Here is a 23,177-nt window from a genome sequence, read left to right as displayed (position 1 = left end):
TTGATGTAGCTTCCGCCATCCAATGGTGTGGAGCTGAGCAGGGGACATCTTTCCCTCACTCGGCATCCAGCCTGTGAGGGAAGAGGACCCGATAATCTTCGCCGCTACCGACGGCTCCGGCAAGCAGTAGAGACGATCGGAATGCGGTGGGTGGCCCCTCACCCACCCCCGATAAAAGTGATCTCATGGCAAATACACCGCTGAGACCACTTTTATCTGAAAGCTGACTGACGGCTCAAGAAGAGGATACCAGGGATATGGCAGTTAGCTGCAGCCATAACAACAGTATTCCTCTTCAAATAGCCACCGTATAATGATGGTGGGCGGTCGGTAAGTGGTTAAGGACCACAACTTCGCCAGCCAATGTTCTTTTTTCATCAATTGTTGGCCCATGGGAAAAAAATGGGACTGTTATAACAAGTTAGGACTGTCTTTATATATTGTTTCTAGGTAAATGCAATTTAGTTCTGTTAATTACTGTAAGGCCGCGTACACACGGGCGGATTGTCTGCCCAACTAAGTTCGTCAGACAATCCGACAGACAGTCCGTTCAAAATTTGAATGAACGGACTTGACCACACACGATGAGCAGACAGTCCGCTGAAAGCGTGCGTGATGATGTGTACAGCACGTACGACGGGACTAGAAAAACGACGTCCTATACACTGCAATGCAACCTTCGGCCGTGTAAATCCTTTCTGAGCATGCACCATACTTAGTCCGTCCAACTTGCCTACACACGAGCGGACTGTCCGCTGAAACCAAGTTTGGACGGACAAAACCAAGTTTGAACGGACAAAATTACGGAAATTCCGTAAGACTTTGTTCGTCAGACAGTCCGCTGAAAAAGTCAGCTGAAGCCCACACACGAGCGGATTGTCCGCTGAAACAAGGTTCAGCGGACTAAGTTGGACAGACAATCCGCCCGTGTGTACGCGGCCTTAGTTAGAATATTGCAGGTGTTTAACCATATCTCTCAGAGTACCATTATTGTCAGATTTTTTTGTATGAGTACACTTGCTGTTCCTTGGCTGAATAAGTTCTTTGAATACTCAAGGTGTGAAAGTGCTGAGTGTGCAAGGTGTACCATCTGCAGAGAAATCACATAACAATTCAGCGGCTTCTCTGAGGGTAGCACAAAACATACAATATATAAGCTAGAGAGTATCCCATGTTAGGTGTTCCATTCACACTAGAAACTGCATGTAAGTCGCACAAGAACACTATGTGGTTCCTGTGTGATTCACATGCAGTTTTATGCAGTGCAATTTAAGCACTATTCATGATGAATGGGCTGAAATCGCACTGCTCTATGCAACACCAAAAGCTTTGCATGCACTACTTTCTGAAATGCACTGCAACTGCATTGCATGATACTTTTGTACCATGCAATCCAGCAAGGGCCTGCGTGGGCAAACGCACTGTGTTTGCGACCTGCGTTTGGGGTGTTGTTAACTTTGCACTGCCCTCCACAACAGATCGCAAGGGCAATGTGATTGGAAAGCGTTGTTGGAAGCCACACTGCATTCTAGTGTGAACGGGCCCTAATGGTTGTAATGAGAAGGGGTGAGCAACTCTGCCTGGGTTTGATTCAGCGAGTATATAGTGAAAGACGATCAGTGACGTCAGACGCCAAGCTACGCCCCCTACAGTTAAAAAAAAAAAACACACACACACACACTTAACCCCTACACTGCCCCCTAGTGGTTAACCCCCCCTTTTTTCTTTATTGCACTGATTGCGGTATTAATGCCAATGGTCCCAAAAATGTGTCAAAATTGTCCAACGTGTCCACCATAATGTCGCAGTCACAATAAAAATCGCTGATTGCGGCCATTAGTAGTAAAAAAAAACTATTAATAGAAATGCCATAAAACTATCCCCTATTTTGTAGACACTATAACGTTTGCACAAACCAATCAATAAACGCTTATTGCGATTTTTTTTACCAAAAATATGTAGAAGAATACGTATCGGCATAAACTGAGGAAAAAAAAAGTTTTTTTATATATTTTTGGGGGATAATTATTAGAGCAAAATGTAAAAAATAATGTGTTTTTTTAAAAATTGTCACTCTTTTTTTGTTTATAGCGCAAAAAATGTATTTTGTTTTGGAGCCACGTTGCATGACCGCACAATTGTCAGTTAAAGTGACGCAGTGCCGAATCGCAAAAAGTCGCTTGGTCCTTTAGCTGGAAAATGGTCCGGGGCTTAAGTGGTTAAGGGGGGCATGTCAGGGGGTATGTCGTATGCCTACAACTTTTGCTAATAGGTGACTCTCAAAAAGTTGGGAGGTATGCTTCAGGAATGCCTTACAGTATACATAGTTTTAGGGAACAGTACAGTTTCTGTAGACAATTCCAGAGACAGCACATATTTGACTTTAGAATTAAGCTTTTCATTTCAAATTAGCTTGGATTACATACAGCAGCAGCACTCCAATCTGATTAATTTTAGTTTAAAACTTTTTTTTTCAGGTATGCATAGCAGAACCACAAGCTTTTTCATCAAACTGTAATAGACCCACTTTGACCAGCAGATAGAAATTGGCAAGTAGTTCACTGAGGCTGACCCTGTCCTCTCTTGATGTAAAACTGCCCTGCTGCTGGCCGATTTCCATCAAACTCTCATTAAGAATTAAAAAAAACATAACTTAACTAGAAAGTAATGGCAGCTGGTGTTTTTCTTACTGGGGAGCAGGGGGGCGGCAAATAACCACCCTCCGGTCAGCGGCGCCCATGAACCGGTCGGATGAAAGGGGTAAGCCCGGAACTTACCCCATCTAGGTAGTGGGCGGGCGGGAAGGCAGCATGTCCTACGGGTGGTGGCAGCATGCCCTAGTGTGATCCTCCTCCCTCCTCCTAGGCATCCAATAGGATTGCCTGTCCCTTTAGCCAATCGGGCGATGGGTCTCAGACCCGCTTCCTGATTGGCGGGGAGGAGGATCAGTGTCGCGATAGCGAATATTTATTCAATGCTCTGCGCCCCAAGCCCACCCTTTTTTTAAACCTATTAGAGTCTCTGGCTTTAATCACATGCTTCAAAAAAATACAACCCCACCATTGGAATCTATGGTCCGACACACCTACATGTAGATCAGGGGGCAGGATGCATGGATTCGGGGGACGGTGCCCGTGTGCCCTAATGGACGGGCCACCCCTGCTAGAGACAAAGAGCACAGGCAAAGGAGTCTCTGGCTTTAATCACATGCTTCAAAAAAATACAACCCCACCATTGGAATCCATGGTCCGACACACCTACATGTAGATCAGGGGGCAGGATGCATGGATTCGGGGGACGGTGCCCGTGTGCCCTAATGGACGGGCCACCCCTGCTAGAGACAAAGAGCACAGGCAAAGGATTTACTTCAAGAATTAAAATGATGTCAATGATAGAACAGTGTAAAATTGGTCAGTAGTAGTACAGTTTTAATGGAGAAGTACAGCCAAAGCTCATTTGGCTGTACTTCTCCTGTGGATCACAGGAGTGCAGTTCATTTTGCACTCCTGTTACCCATTTTCAGGAGAGAGCGGGCTGAAGTCCACTTTCTGCTGCTCGTCACAGAGTGGGTCCATCACGACCACGGAGTTGGGATCTGTTCAGATCCCTGGACCGACACCTGGCTCAGCCTCTCAGCGAGCCACTGAGAGCCTGAGCCGGATGCTCCTGCCCCCTACACAGCCCAGCACTCCAATGAGCAAGGAGGGGGCAGAGCAGAGAGCTGTGACTGACAGTCTCCAACTCTCTGCTCGGGGAGTTGTGAGAACCGAGTGATCGGCGGTGTTCGAACGCTTAGTTCTCAGTGTTAGAGGTGCCGGGGGACAGATGCAGCATTGGATCGATGCTGCATCCACCTAGGTAAGTATGAATCAAAAAAAACATACTTCTCTTTTAATCAGGGATAATAAGCCTAACCAGTGTATGCCTAATTGTATTTTTTACTATGGGAATAAGGGGGGTGAGTTGAATCTAAATTATATAGTGTGAGCAGGTTTAGGTGCATACTGTCCGTGCATTTGGTTGCTTTTCCTTTCACTCAAATGATCAGTAACAACTGAATGCTGCTCTTTTTGTACCCCAAACGTAAGAAGACCCTGTCTACACAAAACATAAAAAAAAAAAAGACATTTCAAACCCTAAAATACCATTCCTGGCATTTTATAAAAAGGGAAGTTTTTCTGCAAAAAAACCCCCAAAAGGTTTAATTGTTGTCATAATTATAACTGTTGGCCATAAATCATTTACAAACTAAAATTAAAGACAAAATGAGAATCCAGTAATGAGAACAAAAACAAGGGTAGCAATAGGGATTAATTGAGCAGACAACTAGCAAAAGTACAGTTTCCCAACTGTCCCTAATCTCTCCCTGTGCAACTTGCCAGCTTTATCTATCTTTTTTCCTAGAGCAGCTTCAAATACATTGATACTGTAGCTGCCCCAAGCCCCTTTTATAATGAGGGGTCTGGCTTATGCAAAAGTCCCCTTATTGTATCTTCTAAACCTGCTGGCCATAGTTAAAGACTATGAAGTACACTATGGTTTTAAAAAGATTCTCCAGGGCATATCTGCACACAAATTCTCTTAATTTTCCAACCCTCAGGTATCACCCGAGGATATCAGTAAACCCAAACCTCCTCACTAGTAATATGTTTGAACAATGGCACAAACTGGTTACATTTGTTTTAGTAAAACAACTGGATGCGTTTTTAATGTTTCACACAATGCCAGCGATGTTCTCACCTTGGACATACTGGCACATTCAGCTAATAAATAAAAATACACAGTATAAGGACTTTGAATTATTCTTTACTATGCTAAACACACTGTAGGGGGTACAGTCAATTTTCAGTTTCAGATAAGGATTTATTACTGCTGATTAAAACTTGGTATGCTGTTCATTTACTACAAATCTCCAAGGATGAATATTCTTTTTGTAGAATTTCAGAATTTTACTGCAACTCTGACATGCTGTTTTGGTTATTTTCTAAAGTACTGTATTTCTTAAAACTTAGTTGTGTCTGCATTGAAGGTTTCACCATGACCCGTCCATTGTTTGAATGCCAGCTCTGTGTTTGCCATCAAAGTAATTGTTTTGTAAGATGTATAAATGTTGGGAACATCTTGAGTACTGAAAAAGGGAAGTTTCTCTCTTTCCATCAGGCTTCCAGCTCTTTTTGGCAATTTTCATTTGCTGTACTGTGGACACTGGCTTAGAAATCTGGCCTAAAATCCCATATCCTCATCTGGATTTCTGAATTTTGTCTCTGGCTGGTAATTTTCCAATTGCTTTAATCTTGTATACACAAGGCCGAAATAGGACCACACTGCTAAGGCACATACTGTATGTATGCTTTATAAAATATAATTTGACATTGTAGAGGAAAAACAAACAAAAACAGTGTACTTTTGGATGAACTTATCAGGTGCATATGTATACGTATGCTGTTTATACTAATAAATTCCATAATCAAATTCTTAAAAGTAGAGATATACTTAAAACAGTCTAACATTTCCTATCTTATAATGAACAAAGGTTGTCATCTACAGTTTCTCTTGAAAAAAAGAAAGGAACTCCCTGACATATTGATGTGCCTGAGCACTCCTGTGCCTACAGCCTCATAGTTGCATGTCTACAGTGAGATCATTTGCCACTTATCAAGATCTTTATTCTACAAACATAATCCATACACATCCACTATTTAATGGCCATGTAGTCTACTTTGCATTTCATGAATTATTTTGTTTTTGTTTTTTAAGCTCCTCCGTGGGCTCCTGTACTTCTCCTTTCACCCTTATTTCCGCTTGGAAAGAATAGTACACTTTAGTTGCGGTCATGTGCACTACACATACCGTAGTCTATAATTTATAGTGCCTAGTACAGCCCGGAAATGTGAAAGAGAGACTGGCTATGATCCTTCATTTAATGGGACCATGGATAATGATGGTAGCAACCCTCTAACAGGAAGTCACAACACATCAGTAAAAAAAAAATAATAATAATTTGAAGGTGGTTGGGTGCAATAGAAAGTACCTTTCTGAGTTAAGAATACATACTTGAATATATATATATTTTTTTAAACCAGAGTTTAGTGTCACTTCAAGACAGACCTGGCAAATTGCAGCCCTGGGGCTATATCCAGCCTTTTGGCTGTCCCTGTCCAGCCTACGCTGCCTTCACTGTCAGCATGTCACTCTGAACCTGTCAGCCTCCTCACTGAGGTATGCTGGCAGATGTATACGTGGAGAGCTGTAAGAACTGGAAGGAGAGAGTTTGAGGAACTGATTGGTACAGTGAAGAGGCTTGGTACCTGGGGGGGGGGGGGGGGGGCATTGTCTGGGAGAAGTCCCAACATTCTCCAGCCACTCTACTACCTGGCCAAGTTATTCTATTGTTAGTGGCTGCACACTACAAACCACATATTTGGCAATGTCACTCCCATGCAGCTCCTTGTTCTTCTGAATGTTGCTGGAGAGAAAATTGTACCTGTATACTTGTAGTGCATGAAACTCCCTGTTTCTGCTACATTCATTCTGTGAATCTGTGCTTCTTCCACCTCTTGATCATGACTCCAACAGTCATTACATTTTTTTTTTATATTTATACAAAAATGTTTTGCCTTTCATTTCTATTTTAAACTGAATGAGTTGTTTTACAAGGTGATCATTTACAATCACTTTAGCATGTAACTAAAGACCATTTCTATTCATTTGGATAGAGGAAGGAAAGGTTATAACCCTCGTTAACCTTTTTGCCATCTATCTCATAGGAGCGATTTCCCTTCCAAAATAGGAAAATCCCTCCAAAGTGAGGGAACCCTGGGATGTCACCAGAACTAGTGTCCCCATTTAAAGATTTCCCCTTTATTATTGCTCTGGCGTCAACCCAAAATTTGGGATTTTCTTTTACTTTTACTTTCAAATGTAACGGTGAACAGGATAAATAGAGAGGGTGAATCTCCTTAATGGGGACACAGTTAGCAATATAAATTGACACGTGTTCTAATTCCTCTCCACAAAAAAATGTTTTGCTTGTAGTTACATTTTAATGTGCTGAAGCCTTTTGTATGTCTAGGACAAGCCTAATGCAGTGACCCCATGGAGGTTATTTACAAAAGGCAAATCCACTTTGCACTACAAATACAAACTACAAATGCAAAGTGCACTTCAAAATTTCACTGAAAGTGCACTTGGAAGTGCAGTCGCTGTACTGAGGGATAGATCTGAAATGAGAGGAAGCTCTGCTGATTTTATCATCCAAATATGTGCAAGATAAAATGCTGTTTTTTATTTTCCTTGCATGTCCCCCTCGGATCTACAGCGACCACACTTCCAAGTGCACTTTCAGTGCAATTTCAAGTGCACTTTGAACTTGTAGTGCAAAGTGGATTTGCCTTTTCGTAAATAACCCCCATATTATTTGTTCAACTATCTCACATACAGTGATGTGTAGTGTCACTGAACCCTATAGTAGTATTAGATTTATTCTGTGGAATTTATTACGTCTTTAAATATAGTTTTTATAAATGTAATTAATTATTGCAATAAAATAAATAAATTGGGCATTCCAAGAATGCAGGAATAATAATATTGTATGCGTAGTACTTGGTAAAACAATGCAGGTTCAACCAATCTAATTTGGTTTGCCATAAAAGAAAGGACCAGGTGTCCTTATGTTATTACTTTCTGTAATCGAATTTATAGGAGGCCAAACATGTTTATAGAAACCACAATTTTTAAAAAAAAACTGAATTTTAATATATTCTTATGAAGAGTGTATTAAATTTGTTTCCATACACTAATTATCATAATTTACAAGTAAGCACAGTTAAAGTTCTAAGTGCTTTGGTGTTTTTTTTACCTTAACGTATTCTCTGCATTAAAGGTTAAATCAACCCAGTATCTTTCCATGCTCCTCTTTGCCCAAAAACTTACTTGCCATGCCTTGTCATTGCTACCGGGTGTTCCAAGATCTGTACTGCTTCCCTGATCTTCTGGGTTCTAGAAGTGGGTACTTAGGGCAGTGGAGCAAGTAGGTTCCTGCTGCCATCACTCAAAATGCTGGGAGGAGGGAGGAGGGAGGGAGCAGGGATGTGGTTTCTTGGGCACTGTGTTTCTATGGACACATACAACACTGGCCAGGAAAGTGCATGCATGGGTGTCTCCTTAGCAGCTAGCTCAAGAGACACGAGGGGGGTGGAGAGGTAGATCAACCTAGAGATCCGTCTGAGCAGAAAAAATTTGACAATTTTAAAGGAAAATAATAATATCTTAATTAGGGTTTCATAAATCTTTAATTTTTCTAAGGAAAGAGCAATTTCAGGAAACATTAGGCTATGTGTGCTAGCATGTCATTCACACATCTGGACATATTTGTTTATATACTGATATCCAGTATAACTGAAGCAGCCAACTATGTCTATTAGTTACAACGTGAAAGAGCTGATCTGGCAAAGACATTTGTTTTGGAGCATGATTAGCAGAAGCACTGTTGGAAAGCACATTTAAGACTACTTATGTGAGTTATATTTTTTCAAACTGTGTACCTTTCATATTAGAGGCACACAATTCATTTTTAACAAGGACTATGATATTTTGACCCATGCCATATTAAAGGGGCCATACTACACATGCTTCCCTAACATGTCTTTATTAAAAACCTAAATATTTTTAGGTCAGGAAATCTGATTTGCTAATATAATTGCTTCTCAGCTGGTTTAAGACTCTTTTTATTGATCAAACTTACAACTGGTTTACCATCCACATTTTGGAATAAACATATACTCTGGGGAATTCATTAAGTGTGTCTTTTGAATACCATTGGGGCATGGCACTCTTGGATTGAATAGTGGCTTCCACATACTGCCATCTGCAGGCAAAGCAGACCTGATGGAGAATTAGTCTGAGAGTTCCCCATCAGCCCCATCCACTGTCAGTTCAGTGCAATTTGCCTCAGTGGTTGCTAGGACGCAGACAGCCTTTGTCCTAGCAACCAATGCTGTAAATGAAAAATGCATCAATAAAAGGTAATGAACACACAACATCCCCTTCTCCCCTGTACGCCAACTTTGAGTTGGTCTTAACCCCTTGGAGCCAGTGCCTCCAGGCTATTTAAGGGGTTTTGGATGCCAGGAGACAGGGTTTATGATCATGTAACTGAGGTGATTGGCATGATCGTTAGCTGCCGGTAACTGTGCCAGAAACACGCAGGGCGTGCGCTCTCGGCACAGCTGTTTTTTCACTAATACACACAAATATGCGGCCATTTGATGCCAAGGCCTGCCCGCGAGAGACAGCATATTTGTGCCAAGAGGTTAATTACTGCCAGTTTGCTTATCTGTCACAGCCATAGTGACAGATTCTAAAAAAAGCAGTAGTAAAAACTACTCAAATCTGGCGCAAGCCTTATATGATTTAGGCTCATACATTTTTTTTTTTACCTTGAAATTACAATAAAAACAACTTAAAAAAAAAAAAAAAAAAGTACAGCCAAAGCTTTTTTGGCTGCATTTCTACTATGGATCACAGGAGTGCAGTTCAGTCTGCACTTTTGTGATATGTTCCCAGCCAATAATGGGCTAAAGCCCACTGTTGGCTGACGTCACAGAGATGGCCCAGGCTCAGAAGAGATTCCGATCTTATGGTCGGGATCCACCCAGAAATCTGGACAGGCACCTTGCTCAGCCTCTCAGTGATCTGCCGAGATCCTTAGCCAGCCCTTCCTGCCCCTTCCCCAGCCCAACACTCCAGTGAGCGCTGGAGAGGCAGAGCAGAGCACCTGAGAGTGACAGTCATGGCTCTCTTCTCAGAGCGGAGGGGGAGAACTGAGCAATCAGTGGTGTTTGATAGCACAGTTCTCACTGCAGAGCCAGCGGGTGAGTAAACTGTGTTTTTTTATGCAAAGCCCATACTTCTCTTTTAATTATTGTACAATTAATACTATTTGGGCTGATTATATATGCAAGAATGTATAATCTCTTTCACTTTGCTGAAAAAGTGGGAAAAAGTGGGAAGCATCAGTAACATATGGCTTTGTATTCTATTTTATTGCTAAAATCATTAATATAGCAGCATGGAATGGGTGTCTTATTTTCCTTATATGTTCTCACAGGGGTGTCTGTTATATTTTTGGAAGACATACAACAATTTTAATCTTAGTAATGAAAAAGAGGATTATGCTATATTAATTACAATGAATATGCATATGAATATATCTTAGGTTAGGTTCACACTGCTGTGATCCGATCATTATCCGATCTTGCTGTACAGGTGTAACGGCACATGAAATGTGGGACAAAGCTTCTTTTGCCAAGGTGTTATGGCAGGTGCAGGATGCTGTCCAGCCACAACATACATCTGGGAAAAGGTAATTAACTGGCTCACCTAACAGAAGAAAGGAATGCCAGCTCACAAATGTGACCATACACGTGGAAGCCAGGTAGAGGAAAGCCCTACCACTCTAATATCATCAGCATGACATTATTGAACTGAATGGCATTGCTAAAGAGAAAGCCGATAGCTACCGTAGTCTGATATTTTAGCTGTTTTTTTTTTTATACTTTTTTGTGCATTGCATGCATTTATTTTCCACAGCAAAATGGCATGAACGTCTTCTTTAATCTTGTTAGTATGAGTAGGTCAAACTCATGGAAAACTGTTATAAATATTGGCCTGGCTTACCTAAACAGGAATTTAAAGTTAAAAGTAAAAAAAGTAACACAGCTGTTTAACACGAAAACCCAACAATAAACAATGAATACCTGGTAAAGGCTAAGTACAGTATACAGTATAAAGGATAAAAAGTAATTTGAAAATATTGGCCAAAATCTCATTTTAAATATTCACGTTAGAGTATTATGGGCTCATTTACCCAAACCTGGATGTGCATCAAAAGCCAAGGGGGTTATTAGATTTTAATTTCACCTAAGTGTATAAATTGGCAGTTACTTCAGATGGATAATAAAACTTTCATCAATAAATTCCTTCTTTCCTGTTAATATCAATAAGAAGAAAATATCCTCGCCTTACTCTCTAACATACGTGGAAGATTTTCAGTTCCTTATTAATCATACCTGTGCATCTTCCCTATGTCAGAAGGAAGACATTATTATATATGCAAGAGAGCCAGTATCCCTTGTGGTTCCTATTAGGCAGCTAGCTGAGCTGCCATGCTCATCTTGCCACATGGAAGAGCTGCCCCCGTTGAACTCTTCAGAACATAAATGTATTACAAATATACTGCATTTTAAGTGGTTTTGTAAAGGCTAAAGTTTTTTTTACCTTAATGCATTCTCTGCATTAAGGTAAAAAATCTTTCAATGTTTTTCCCCCTCCCAAATTCTTTATCTCAATCCAGCACTATGCCTGAGAGCAGTAGAGCTGTTATCTCTCTTTCTCTCCCCACTGGCTCAGTGTCAGCAGCAGGAGCCATTGTCAATCACAGCCAGTGAGGAGAGTGGGAGACCAAACCTCTCTGTCTATGTCTATAGACTCAGGCAGTGCAGCTCGGGGTCGAGCGCGCATGTGTGCCACAATAGAAAGCGGCTTCCTATGGTGGCACACTGAAAAGAGGAAGGGGAGGATTGGAGCTGCTCTGTGCAAAACCATTGCACAGAGTAGGTAGTTATAAACCTGTTTGTTATTAAAAAAAAAAAGAGCCTTTAAAATCACTGTAAACTGCAAAGCACTTACATTAGATTGTATATCAGTGAGGATCAGGGAGGAAGGCAACAGTATAAAAACGACAGAATTTAGGTGCTAGTTAACAGCGCACTATACTAGAGCCTGCATATTAACTGCTCCTTAACACACCAGCAAATGTACACATATTCTTATATAATAAATAAAACAATCACAAATACAGTGATGCCTAAAATGAAGTTTTAGTGGGTAGGTGAAAGCAGATTAATGGGAACCGATAGTTATGGGATACAGAATATCGCTATACTTGGAACACAATAGAGGATCTCCCTATCTAAAATATTTTTTTTCCGTTTTTGGTAGATACTGCATAATTAACCTTTCTGAGAATTTCTTATATCTCTTGGAAACCCTATTTATGAGATCTTTGCCATTGGGTTGGGTGAGCATACCTGTTTTTATTACAAAGGTTACTTTAGATGAGCTAGAACAAATAAATGTGGAAACTCCCAGGTGAACCGGAACATACTAACTACATATGAAAAGGAGATCTTGCTGTTGGAATATCCTAGACACATCAGAAACTCAGCCCACCAGGTTTCACCTGTAGCTACATTACATTACATTATACAATATTGGTTTTAGGAGGACTGACCCAACATAAATAAGTTCCATACTGATCTTTGTTTTCACCGGTACAGGGGATTAACTCTTCCTACTCATATGAGTAATTCCACCACAGATATTAAGACTGCGTCGATCCCAAAGTTACCACATCATATTTTTAAATGTAATATTTTTATAAACCCTTTAATTTAATGCCATGAGAATTTTCCATAAATCATAAACATCAGTAATGTTTATTTCAAAACTCCAACTGTAACTACATGTTAGCTATTATGAGATTGTGGTTCCCCACCCTAACTCATGCTGATTGCTCAATGTGGAAATGGAGAAAGATGAAAGCTAAGAAGAAATGAGTGATCACACATCTGGGAGCTTATAAATCAAGCAGAATGACCATCACCAGAAATAATTCATCTACATTATGTCCAGCTAGATGGAAGACCAAATAATGGGCAACTTTTGGATTTGACCTACTGAATGACTCTTTGTTCTCTACTATTGAAGCAGTGGATATTTTGGAAAGTGTTTTGCTTGCCATAAGATAAATGTGTTGCAGTCACAGCAAAATTAACACTGCCATTTTTTTCCATAGCAAACATTCAGATGATAGTTTTGTTATGTGACCCATGCTAGAAAAACAAGCTGGAAGCTGACTGGTTTCTGCAGTCAATATTTTTTTATTTTCTTCTGTTGTTTTATTTTACTAAACTTTGCTTAGAAGACTGGACAGCAGTCTATGTTGGCATAAAAATTATTTCAAGCTATATAAAAAAAAAAAAGTCCGTAGCCACCCTTTCCTAAACAAAAACTACTGGTTAAATTTAGCTTTGCCTGTGGTAGGTAATCCAGGTGAGTTGTAGTCTATTTGATCACTTGGGTTTCCCCTAAATTCAGTGTAGCTGTAGTATCTGAGCTTTGCCAGCAGGTGTCACTGGTACCTCTGGTATTAGTATTATCAGCTGCAGTGAAAATGGTTCATGAATATTCATACATCTCCCAACCAACCAGTAGGAGTTTTTTGGTTGCTGGTGGATGTTGGGGGAAACTATAAATATTTGGGGGAGGCCAAGTAATTGGGGTCCACCCACTCAGACCTTGGTCTGGTCTGGGTGTGTGAGTAGCAGCTGTGTGCTCAAGGCTCTGTGATTTTGGCCAGCTGGAGGGAACTGATGAGGACCTGAAATGAAGTACCAAGTCACTCTGCCACAGGGGAGAACCGTAGAGAACCTGGGAAAGGGTCAAAATTGACTCACCCAGTCAGTTTCTGTGTTTACTGTAAGTCATGGTTGCTACTGTAGACAGCTGTTGCTAAGAAGGTACAGAACGCTGGATACAGCCTAAAGGATCTTTTCCGTACTGCTATTTTTGGGGAGTCTGCCAATCTGCCTGCATAATTTTGGGTGTCCTGAGTCCCTTACCCCTCCTTCCTGAGAATTTTTCCTGTACCTAAAGTGACTGGCACCCATCTGTTAATATCCCACTATGCCTAACAATTTGCACCCTGAGGTGAAATGTCAGCCTACCCTGTCTTTGGGGGTCGCCACCATGCCTTCAAGGTCAGGTGGGTGCGTGCTTCAATTCTGTTGACTTTTTCTTACTGAGCTTTCTCCACAATCTGGTTGAATTAGGTTGGGTCTTTCCCAATGCCACTTTCCTAGCACTTTCAACAATGCCCAGTCAGGTTTTGATTGCAAAAATGGTCAAACAGATCAAATCAACTGCAAACAGTTTATATACATATATATTTCATGTAAGGTATAGAATCTGTTTGCCTTGATCTATGAATTGATCGTGTCCATAGTTTCAAATAGAGTTAGACATTTATTATCTAGAAGCCACTTAGGTATATTAGGCCATTTTGATCCCCATCTGGCTATCGCTAGATCATTCATTGCAACAGCAATCTTACAATAAAATTATATGTCCATTCAACATATATATTTTGTGGCAGCACGCAGGTAAAGTCACCTGGTTGTATCCAGGATGGGAAATATGTGTGCCCTAGATTCAGGCTTTATGCAGACTTTTACAATTAGAGGGGAAGAGTTAATGAGCCCAGCTGAAGTAAGTGGGCTCATTAAAACCTCGACAAAAAACCCCAGCATGCTTAGGGAGATGCTCCATCCTGGAACCAGTTTTGTGTTTGTATAGACTGGGGAGTGTGATATCTGTTCTGTGCGGTGAGTTAATGCCTGTGTGGCAAACCTCTACAACAGAGACAGGGACTGGTGCAGCACAAGGCTGCACTCAGTTGTTAGACAGGGAATCTAAGTGTGTAGTTAGAGGTCAAGCTGACCAGGATTTATTTTCATGTTTTATTTTTGTTTGGCTGTTATATGTATCACTGCATGTAGCATAAATAAACCGCATCTTTTGTTTTTGCACCTACAACGCTGTCTGCTGTGCCTGATTTTGTGTTGTGAACCCATCCAGGGGGTCACACACACCCGCTGCCGAGCTAAACCCCCCCCACAATTTACTTGTAAACACATCCCTTGTGTTGATAGCTAAAAGCCCTGAGACAGCTGCTGGGTGCCACCATATAGTATTTCAGTGGCGGCTGGTGCTCAAATTTTTTTTGGGGGGGGGGGGGTTGGGGTGCAAGCAAAAACTGAAAAAGTCTGAAAAATACTTAAAACAAAAAAAAAATCATCAATTGAAGTCTCACTGTGCCTATCAAATTCAGTCACTTTGCCCATCAAATGCAGTCACTGTGCCCATCAAATGCAGCCACTGTGCCCACCAAATGCAGCCACTGTGCCCATCATGTGCAGCCACTGTCCCCACTAACAATTCAGCCACAGTGCCCATCATATGCAGCCATTGTGCCCACCAAATACAGTCACTGTTCCCAGCATGTGCAGCCAGTGTGCCCACTGACCCCCCCACTCGTGGGGCTCGTGGCTCTTGCAGCACTCCATCCATAACCACCACCACCTCCCCCCTCGGCTCTGACAGACCCTGCCCCCACACTCACCGCAAGCAGGTGGTCTGGCGCTTTGGCCAATCAGGAAACAGGTCTGATGCCCTGCCTCCTGATTGGCGAGGAGGAAGGTTAGTGTGAAAATAGCGAAAATGAACTTGCTATTGTCACACAATTGGGTGGGATCAGTGCACACTCTCTGGGCCCCAAGCCCACCCTGTTTTGAAACCTATTAGAGCCTCTGGTTCTAATCAGGTGCTTCAAAATGTACCACCTCCTCCCGCCCCCGCCATAGGAATCCATGTGTCCAGCGTCCTGAAAGGGGCCGGGCACATGAATGGGGGGGGGGGCGGGCGGCACCGGTGCACCTACAATGCATGGGCCGCCACTGTAGTTGTCCCTTTCACTCCCTGGGCTGCTCACAAAAGAGTATATAAGAAGTAAGAGGAGGGATGAAAATGCTGGGCCAGCATAGACAGTAATCAGACATCCACACAGATGTCAGTGCACCTTTTGCATCCCAATTGACATCAATAGGACTACCTGCACGGAGATGCATGGAACACCTGCCCTCCACAGGCAAATCCTTTAGTACACCTTGTGTGAATGAGGCTTTCAATTTCAGTCTGGTCGAAAAAAAAAGGAACTTTTGCTTATCAGTTTATAACCCGTGCTTTAAAAATGGCAGTTACAACTCAACTGGCAATGACAGGTAGGCATATATACAGTGGATATAAAAAGTCCCCTGTTAAAATGTGAGGTTTCTGTGATGAAAAAAAATGAGACAAAGAAATAATTTTCACCTTTAATGTGACCCAGGGGCATTGCTAAGTGGCAAAAAGACCAGGGGCTTCAGCCCGAAGTCAGAGGCCAGCACCGGGGGAGGGGGATTGCGGTGGGGTTGTGTGGGTGGGGTGTGACCTACCTGACATACACTGACCTACCTGACACACACTGACCTACCTGGCTGACATACACTGACCTACCTAACACATACTGACTTACCTGACTGACATACACTGACCTACCTATCTGACATACACTGACCCACACTGACACACACTGACCTACCTGACCAGACTTCAGGTGACAGGACCTTCTCCTACAGCTCAGCCATAGTGTGCAGCGTGCCCATCACAGTAGAGTAGACAGCAGCAGGCAGCCAGATCCAGAGCCATGACAGGCGAGGAGAGCTGCCCGACTGAGCGCTGAGCTGAGATCTTCTCACAGTGATGCGGCACATCAACCGTATTTCCTGCCTTCTGGAGCATGCAGCACCTATGATGGATGTCACACGTCCCGCAGTCCTGCCATTGGACAAGTTGGACATCCATCATAGGAGCTGCAGGCACCAGAGGGTGGGACCTGCTATGTCACTCAGCTGCGCTCGGGGTCGGATCGGTCCCTGCTCGGGGCTAATAATAGAATTGTGAATACCCGAGACCCGGGGCTTTTTGGTGACCCACTCGGGGCTCCAACCCCCCTCAACCTAACTTAAACTGTGCAACTCAATTGAAAAACAAGTTGAAATCTTTTATGGGGGGAGTAAAAATAAAACAAATAAAACAATGTGGTTGCAAAAGTGTGCACACCCTCTTATAACTGGGGATGTAGCTGTGTTCCGAATTAAGCAATCACATTCAAACTCATGTTAAATAGGAGTCTGTACACACCTGCCATCATTTTAAAGTAACCCTGATTAACCCCAAATAAAGTTCAGCTGTTCTAGTAGGTCTTTCCTGACATTTTCTTTGTCGCATCTTCCAGCAAAAGCCATGGTCCGCAGAGAGCTTCCAAAGCATTAGAGGGATCTCATTGTTCAAAGGTATCAGTCAGGAGAAGGGTACAAAAGAATTTCCAAGCCATTAGATATACCATGGTAAACAGCGAAGAAGTCATCATCAAGGGGTAGAAAATGTGGCACAAAAGTGACATTAACAAGAACTAGACATCCCTCCAAAATAGATGAAAAACTGGTCAGGAAGGCTGACAAGAGGCCTACAGCAACATTGAAGGAGCTGCAGGAATATCTGACAAGTACTGGCTGTGAGGTACATGTGGCAACAATCTCCCGTATTCTTCATATGTATGGGCTATGGGGTAGAGTGGCAAGATGGAAGCCTTTTCTTACGAAATTTAGCAAAAACACATTGGAAGTCTCTGAAAAGCATGTGGGAAAATGTGTTATGGTCTGATGAAACCAAGGTTGAACTTTCTGGCCATAATTCCAAAAGAAATACTTGGTGCAAAAACAACACTGCACATCACCACAAGAATACCATACACACCGTGAAGCATGGTGGTGGCAGCATCATGGTTTGGGGCTTTTTTTCTTCAGCTGGAACAGGGGCCTTAGTCAAGGCAGAGGGGATTATGAACAGTTCCAAATACCAGTCAATATTGGCACAAAAACCTTCAGGCTTCTGCTAGAAAGCTGAACATGAAGAGGAACTTCATCTTTCAGCATGACAACGACCCAAAGCATACATCCAAATCAACAAAGGAATGGCTTTAACCAGAAGATTAAAGTTTTGGAATGGCCCAGCCAGGGCCCAGACCTGAATCCTATTGAAAATCCGTGGGGTGATCTGAAGAGGGCTGTACCCGGGGGTTGCCCTCGCAATCGGACCTATTTGGAGTGTTTTTGCAAAGAATAATCACATTAAAGGTGGAAAAAGTTCTGAAATGATTTATCTTTGTCTCATTTTTTACATCACAGAAACCTGACATTTTAACAGGGGTGTGTAGACTTTTTATATCCACTGTATATTCTGTTGTACTTTTCTCACATATAATGAAGCCTGCTGGTTTTCTATTGCAAACGCTGTAAGAAATTTGATAAGAACATGTGAAAAAAAACGAATATATCTATAAACATTCCTGGGGTTCAGAAGTGAAGTAGCTGACATGAACATGATTTGGAAAAAGTTATTTAATCAGAACATTCCCTAAAATTGAAGGTGGGGTTCTGAAACATAGTCAGTTTCTGGTTTTAATTTAATGAAAATGAGTTTTACAGGAAGACCCGTGAGAAAGAGCAGGTTTATTATAGAATTTTATAGTCACTGGGAGATAGTAAACAGCGCTGGAATAGTGATTAAAATAACTTATAGGAGTTGGAACCATTAATGTTTTATGGCACAAATACAGTGTCTTCTTTTATGTACAGTATATAGCAACAGCTCATAGAACAAGAATAATAACAGTAATATATAACCAAAGACACAGGAAGAGTGAGGACCAGTCTTCATCAAGCTTGTTGTAAATGCATGTGTTGTAATATAATGTATGTGAATATCTTATTTTCAACTGATATTCGTATGTGACTTTTTACTGAAAACCTATACTGCCAGAAATATAACAGCTATTTTTGTATCTGGCCTCGGTACATTCTGAGACTGGACCTTTTCACACTAGTGTAATTTCTCCCGTGTCTGCTGTTGCTCTGCAATGCATGGCAATGGAAATTAAATTATTCTCTATTCTATTCTTTTCTCTTCAATGCTACATGGTGCATTTTGATTTTTGAAAAGGTGCAGGTGCTTCTTTTGTTGCAGAATAATGCATTTTTGGCCCAATAGACTTCAATGAGAGCACATGGAAAATGCATGAAAAATATACGTACATGTGTTTTTGGTGCTTTATGGGTAGGGTTTTGTATTTAACAACCATTTTCCTCCTATGAAAATAGCACGAAGCATGAAAATGCATCAAAAATGTGTGTAAAATTGTGTTACAAAAATGGGATTATGTATCAGCCTAAAGTGTGAACCTAGGCTTACTGAACTGTAAAAAGCTGGCTTACTATAATCTTAGGCCTGTTTTACATGGGCTTCAGCTTGTATAAGAGCAGTGTGAACAGCAAGCTTTGATAAATAATTTGCAGAGCTTTCAGGAAGCTTTGTTGAAGATTTTAAAATACCATCCAGCTCCAGTTTGTAAATGTTGAACGCAAACCCTAATGGGGCTGCTGATTGCCACTTTAAACATGCTGCTAGCAGGCTTCAGCTTCACGTTGCTCCTATACAAACTGAAGCCCCTGTGAAACAGGCCTAAGCTCTTGTACACACGGTCGGACATTCCGACAACCAAATTCATCGGATTTTGTCCGAAACTGTTGCATACACACAGTCTGACAAAGTTGTCAGAAAATCCAATCGTACTTAACGTGATGACGTTATTTCGTTAGGACGGGACTACGTTCAGGCTAGTAGCCAATACCTTTGGTCTAGGAATTTGATCTGAGCATGCGTGGCACTTTGTCCGATCGGAATTCTCTACACATGATCGGACAAAGTCTGATCGGATCATGTTGTCGGAAAATGTTATAGCCCAGCTGGAAAACTTGGTCCGTCGGTTACTCCGACAGAAATAGTCCGATGGAGCCCACACACTGTCGGATTATCTGACAAAACGGTCCTATCGGACATTGTCCATCGGAATGTCCGACCGTGTGTACAAGGGCTTAGAGTGGAGTCAGGTCTCCCGATTAATATACTTGTAGTGTGTAGTGAAAACAATGAAACCGTTAGATCAGCATAAATGCTGGGCATCTACAATTTACATAAGCAACCAGCAAACAGCAAATATACCTTCCATAAGGTTATAGTACAGTATACCTGCACTGAGGTAGTTACATTGTTGTGATGAAAAGCTGCAGTCCTCTAGCTGACAATGGCCCTCTATTGCTCGTAGGTTTACTTCACTGTTAACCAGTAGGTGTCTCCCAGCAGCTCCATTTAGAAATTCCTACCTGCCCCTGATTGTGGAAAGGATTAATACACTTGCCTCTCCAAGTCAGGTATCTCAGCATTCTGTCCAACTGTTTGCTATAGCTCATTTGTGCTTTGGCGAGAGCACCCAGTTTGCTTAGTTTCTGCTGCAATCATTTGATTTTTAATTTTAATTGTGCTGAAATTTCATTCAGCCATGTTGTATTTACTGTGTGTTTTACCTTGACCAGGTTCGTTTTTATTTGCTGTATTAATTTTTGTTACATTTGTTTCATTAAAAAGTTATTTGTTTTAAATGTGCATTGAGTGTAATCAGTGCAGCCATAATAACTGGTTTTCTCGATTTTTGGTTACAGCAATTATATTATTAAAATCATTATACAGATTTAGTATTTTGCAGTAAAGTGCAGCCAATTAAAAATTCTTCACCTGCAGCTGGAGAAATAGTCTGCAGGAACCTGTGCACAGTACGAGCGATCCACTGACTAAAAATTCTGAAACATTTAAAGGCTAAGCACAGCTTTCTTACCATAATTTGTGTTATACAAGTGTTAGGGTTTAACATGAAATAGTCTCGGTCCCTACCACGAACGGTGTCCCTTACTGAATGCTGGGGTTCTTCTCCTTGTAGGCTCTTGTTATTTTTTCTTATTTGGTTAATTTACCAGGGCTGAGTGTTCATAAAAGTAGGACTGTTGTAATGTTTTCATGAAGCTATGTACAACAACCTGCTAGCCACTTCCACCAGCCATGATCTGTCTGCATTGCATAAAGGAGCACAAAGAACCATCGGGAGCACCCGTGGCTACACGTCAACCAAAAGTAAGGTCTAAGTTGGAACAGGAAGTGTAGCAGCTGGTGCGCTTGATGGTTGTGGAGGTGGTGAGACAGCCGAGCTAGCACTATACTCCATGTCTTGATGCCATTATCCATTATTGATACGTTTATTTTTGTTTTATGCTGTAAGTGCCTTTTTATCAATAAAATGAGGTTGTTTTGGTTACTGTACAATTGGAGGCTATTTCTTTTCATAGCCTCCAATTGTACAGTAACCAAAACAACCTTATTTTATTGATAAAAAGGCACTTACAGCATAAAACAAAAATAAACGTATCGATAATGGATAATGGCATCAGGACATGGAGTATAGTGCTAACTCGGCTGTCTCACCACATCTTTCTTTTCATATCATTGGTGGTGGCCAATGAACCAGAAGGAAGAATGATCTGATGATGAAATGCCAGTCATATAAGTTGTGTTTTTTTCCTGAAAGGAGAGGGATTTCACTAGCACATTTGGTGGACAATTTGTGAAGAGACACAGCATTTTTTCTTTGCACTATTATGGTCTATTTAAGGACTTATTATTTTATTATGCGGTTTATGGACTTTATTGATAAATTGTGATATTTTGGACGACAGCGCTACTGTAAAGTTGGGGTGTACCCCTAGTTTGTGCACCTTTATTTCATATGTTGCTAACTTTCCATTCATTAATATGGTGGCAGCAGTGAATATAGGGTGTTATACAGGGCCGGATTTCCCACAAGGCCACTGAGGCCAGGCCTCGGGCAGCAGTGGTACAGGGCGGCGCCACTCCTGTGGCGACTTCTCGGCCGCCCCCCGCACTAACATAGCAGCATGGCAGGTGCGGCAGGTCCGTGCCTTCTCTAATATCACTGCCCTGCCCCCTCCCCTCCCTGCTGCTTGTCTTATTCACACAAAACATGAAGCGTGGCCACTCTAAACAAAAGGCAGGGCTTTTTAAGTTAAGAAATGGGTGATTGGTTGCTAGGCAGTGGGGCGGTCCCAGCAATAAATCACTCCCTTTTAAGTCCCGCCCATTGTCCAGAGCGGCCAGGCTCCATGTCTTGTGTGAATAAGGTAGGGTTCTTTGGGGAGGGTGGAGTGCTGTGCTGTAAAGGAGTTTGATATTGAGAGAGGACTGTGATGGGGGCTCAGTCTGTGATTGGGGGGTCAGTCTGTGATTTGGGGGGGCAGTCTGCGATGGGGGTCTATGATGGGCAGTCTGTGATGGGTCAGGACCAGTTTGTGATGGGGGGGTCAGTCTATGATGGGGTCTGCCATGGGTCAGGTCAGTCTGTAATGGGGGTCTGTGATTTGAGGGGTCAGTCGGTGATGAGAGGGTCTGTGATGGGTCAGTCTGTGAGGGGGGGTCAGTCTATGATGGGTCAGTCTGCAATGGGGGTCTGTGATGGGTCAGTCTGTAATGGGGGGTCTGTGATGGGAGTTTGTGATGAGGCAGGGGGGATGTGACATAAGGGGGGGCTAAGGACACTGATGTAAAAGGGGGTCGTGATGTAAAAGGGGAGTATGTGATGTAAAGGGGGGACTGAGGAGACTAATGTAAAAGGGGGTCTGTGATGTGATGTGAAGGGGGGACTGAAGACACTGATGTAAAAGGGGGTCTGTGATCTCTGCACTAGCAAAACACAGGTCTTTGCAAGGGCATAAGAAAACAATTGTTTTCTATGTGTCCTGTTCACACTGCAACAGCACCACTGCATACTGTTTCTATGCACTGCAACTGAACAGTGGTGCATAAAAATGAATGAAATGTATTTGCATAAAGAACTATTTACGATTATCTTTGGGTCAATAAAGACTGAACAGTTTAGCTTTACTTGCCATAGAGTCAGAACTTTTAAATACTTTGTCCTACGAAGATATTATCAATGAGTTTGCCAAAAGAAAAGTAAGAACTAAAAAATTGTAGGGAGTTTCTTACTGCTATAATCTTTAAAAGGCATTTTCTGTGTTAGAGTATTTTCAGTCTGTACAATTAAAGGCAGTTATTTTCAGTGTTCTCGTGTGTGGAAATATGTTTTTAATTGATCTATTGTAGCAGATATCGATAAAGGACGCGAATAGTGTGTGTGTGTGTGTGTGTGGGGGGGGGGGGGGGGGGGGGCATTGAAGGCCCCGGCCTTGGGGCGGCAAAGGGAGTAAATCCGGGCCTGGTGTTATATGCATAGCTTCCACTACAGTATATCATGTTCTCTATGATTACAGGTACACTGTAAAACCTGAATTTGATTAAGCCACAAATCATGTAACCAGATATCTGTATGTCAAATGGCTATCCCACTCATTTTAACAGGGCAAAGTATTCAGTATGCTATGAAATTAATTTCTATGGTTTCTGGTTCCAGTTCCAATCACCTCAGTTTTGTCATTTTTATTCTAAAGAAATCATATTCTCCTGCATAAGTAATATTAAAATGTACAATGCTAAAA

At 41.9% G+C, this 23,177-nt stretch overlaps 1 protein-coding gene across 1 annotated transcript in view; it reads right to left on the bottom strand.

Moving 5' to 3' along the window:
- ME1 (malic enzyme 1) overlaps positions 1-23,177 on the bottom strand; it is a 356,512-nt gene that overhangs the window by 49,216 nt on the left and 284,119 nt on the right. The gene's annotated exons all lie outside the window — the stretch shown is intronic.

The sequence above is a fragment of the Lithobates pipiens genome, unplaced genomic scaffold (genome assembly GCF_037356315.1).
Source record: "Lithobates pipiens isolate NorthernLeopardFrog02 unplaced genomic scaffold, aLitPip1_a1.2 Scaffold_18, whole genome shotgun sequence".
In the NCBI taxonomy this organism is placed as follows: domain Eukaryota; kingdom Metazoa; phylum Chordata; class Amphibia; order Anura; family Ranidae; genus Lithobates; species Lithobates pipiens.
The sequence above is the reverse complement of the archived record's forward strand: the minus strand, read 5'-3'. Positions and strand labels throughout refer to the sequence as shown.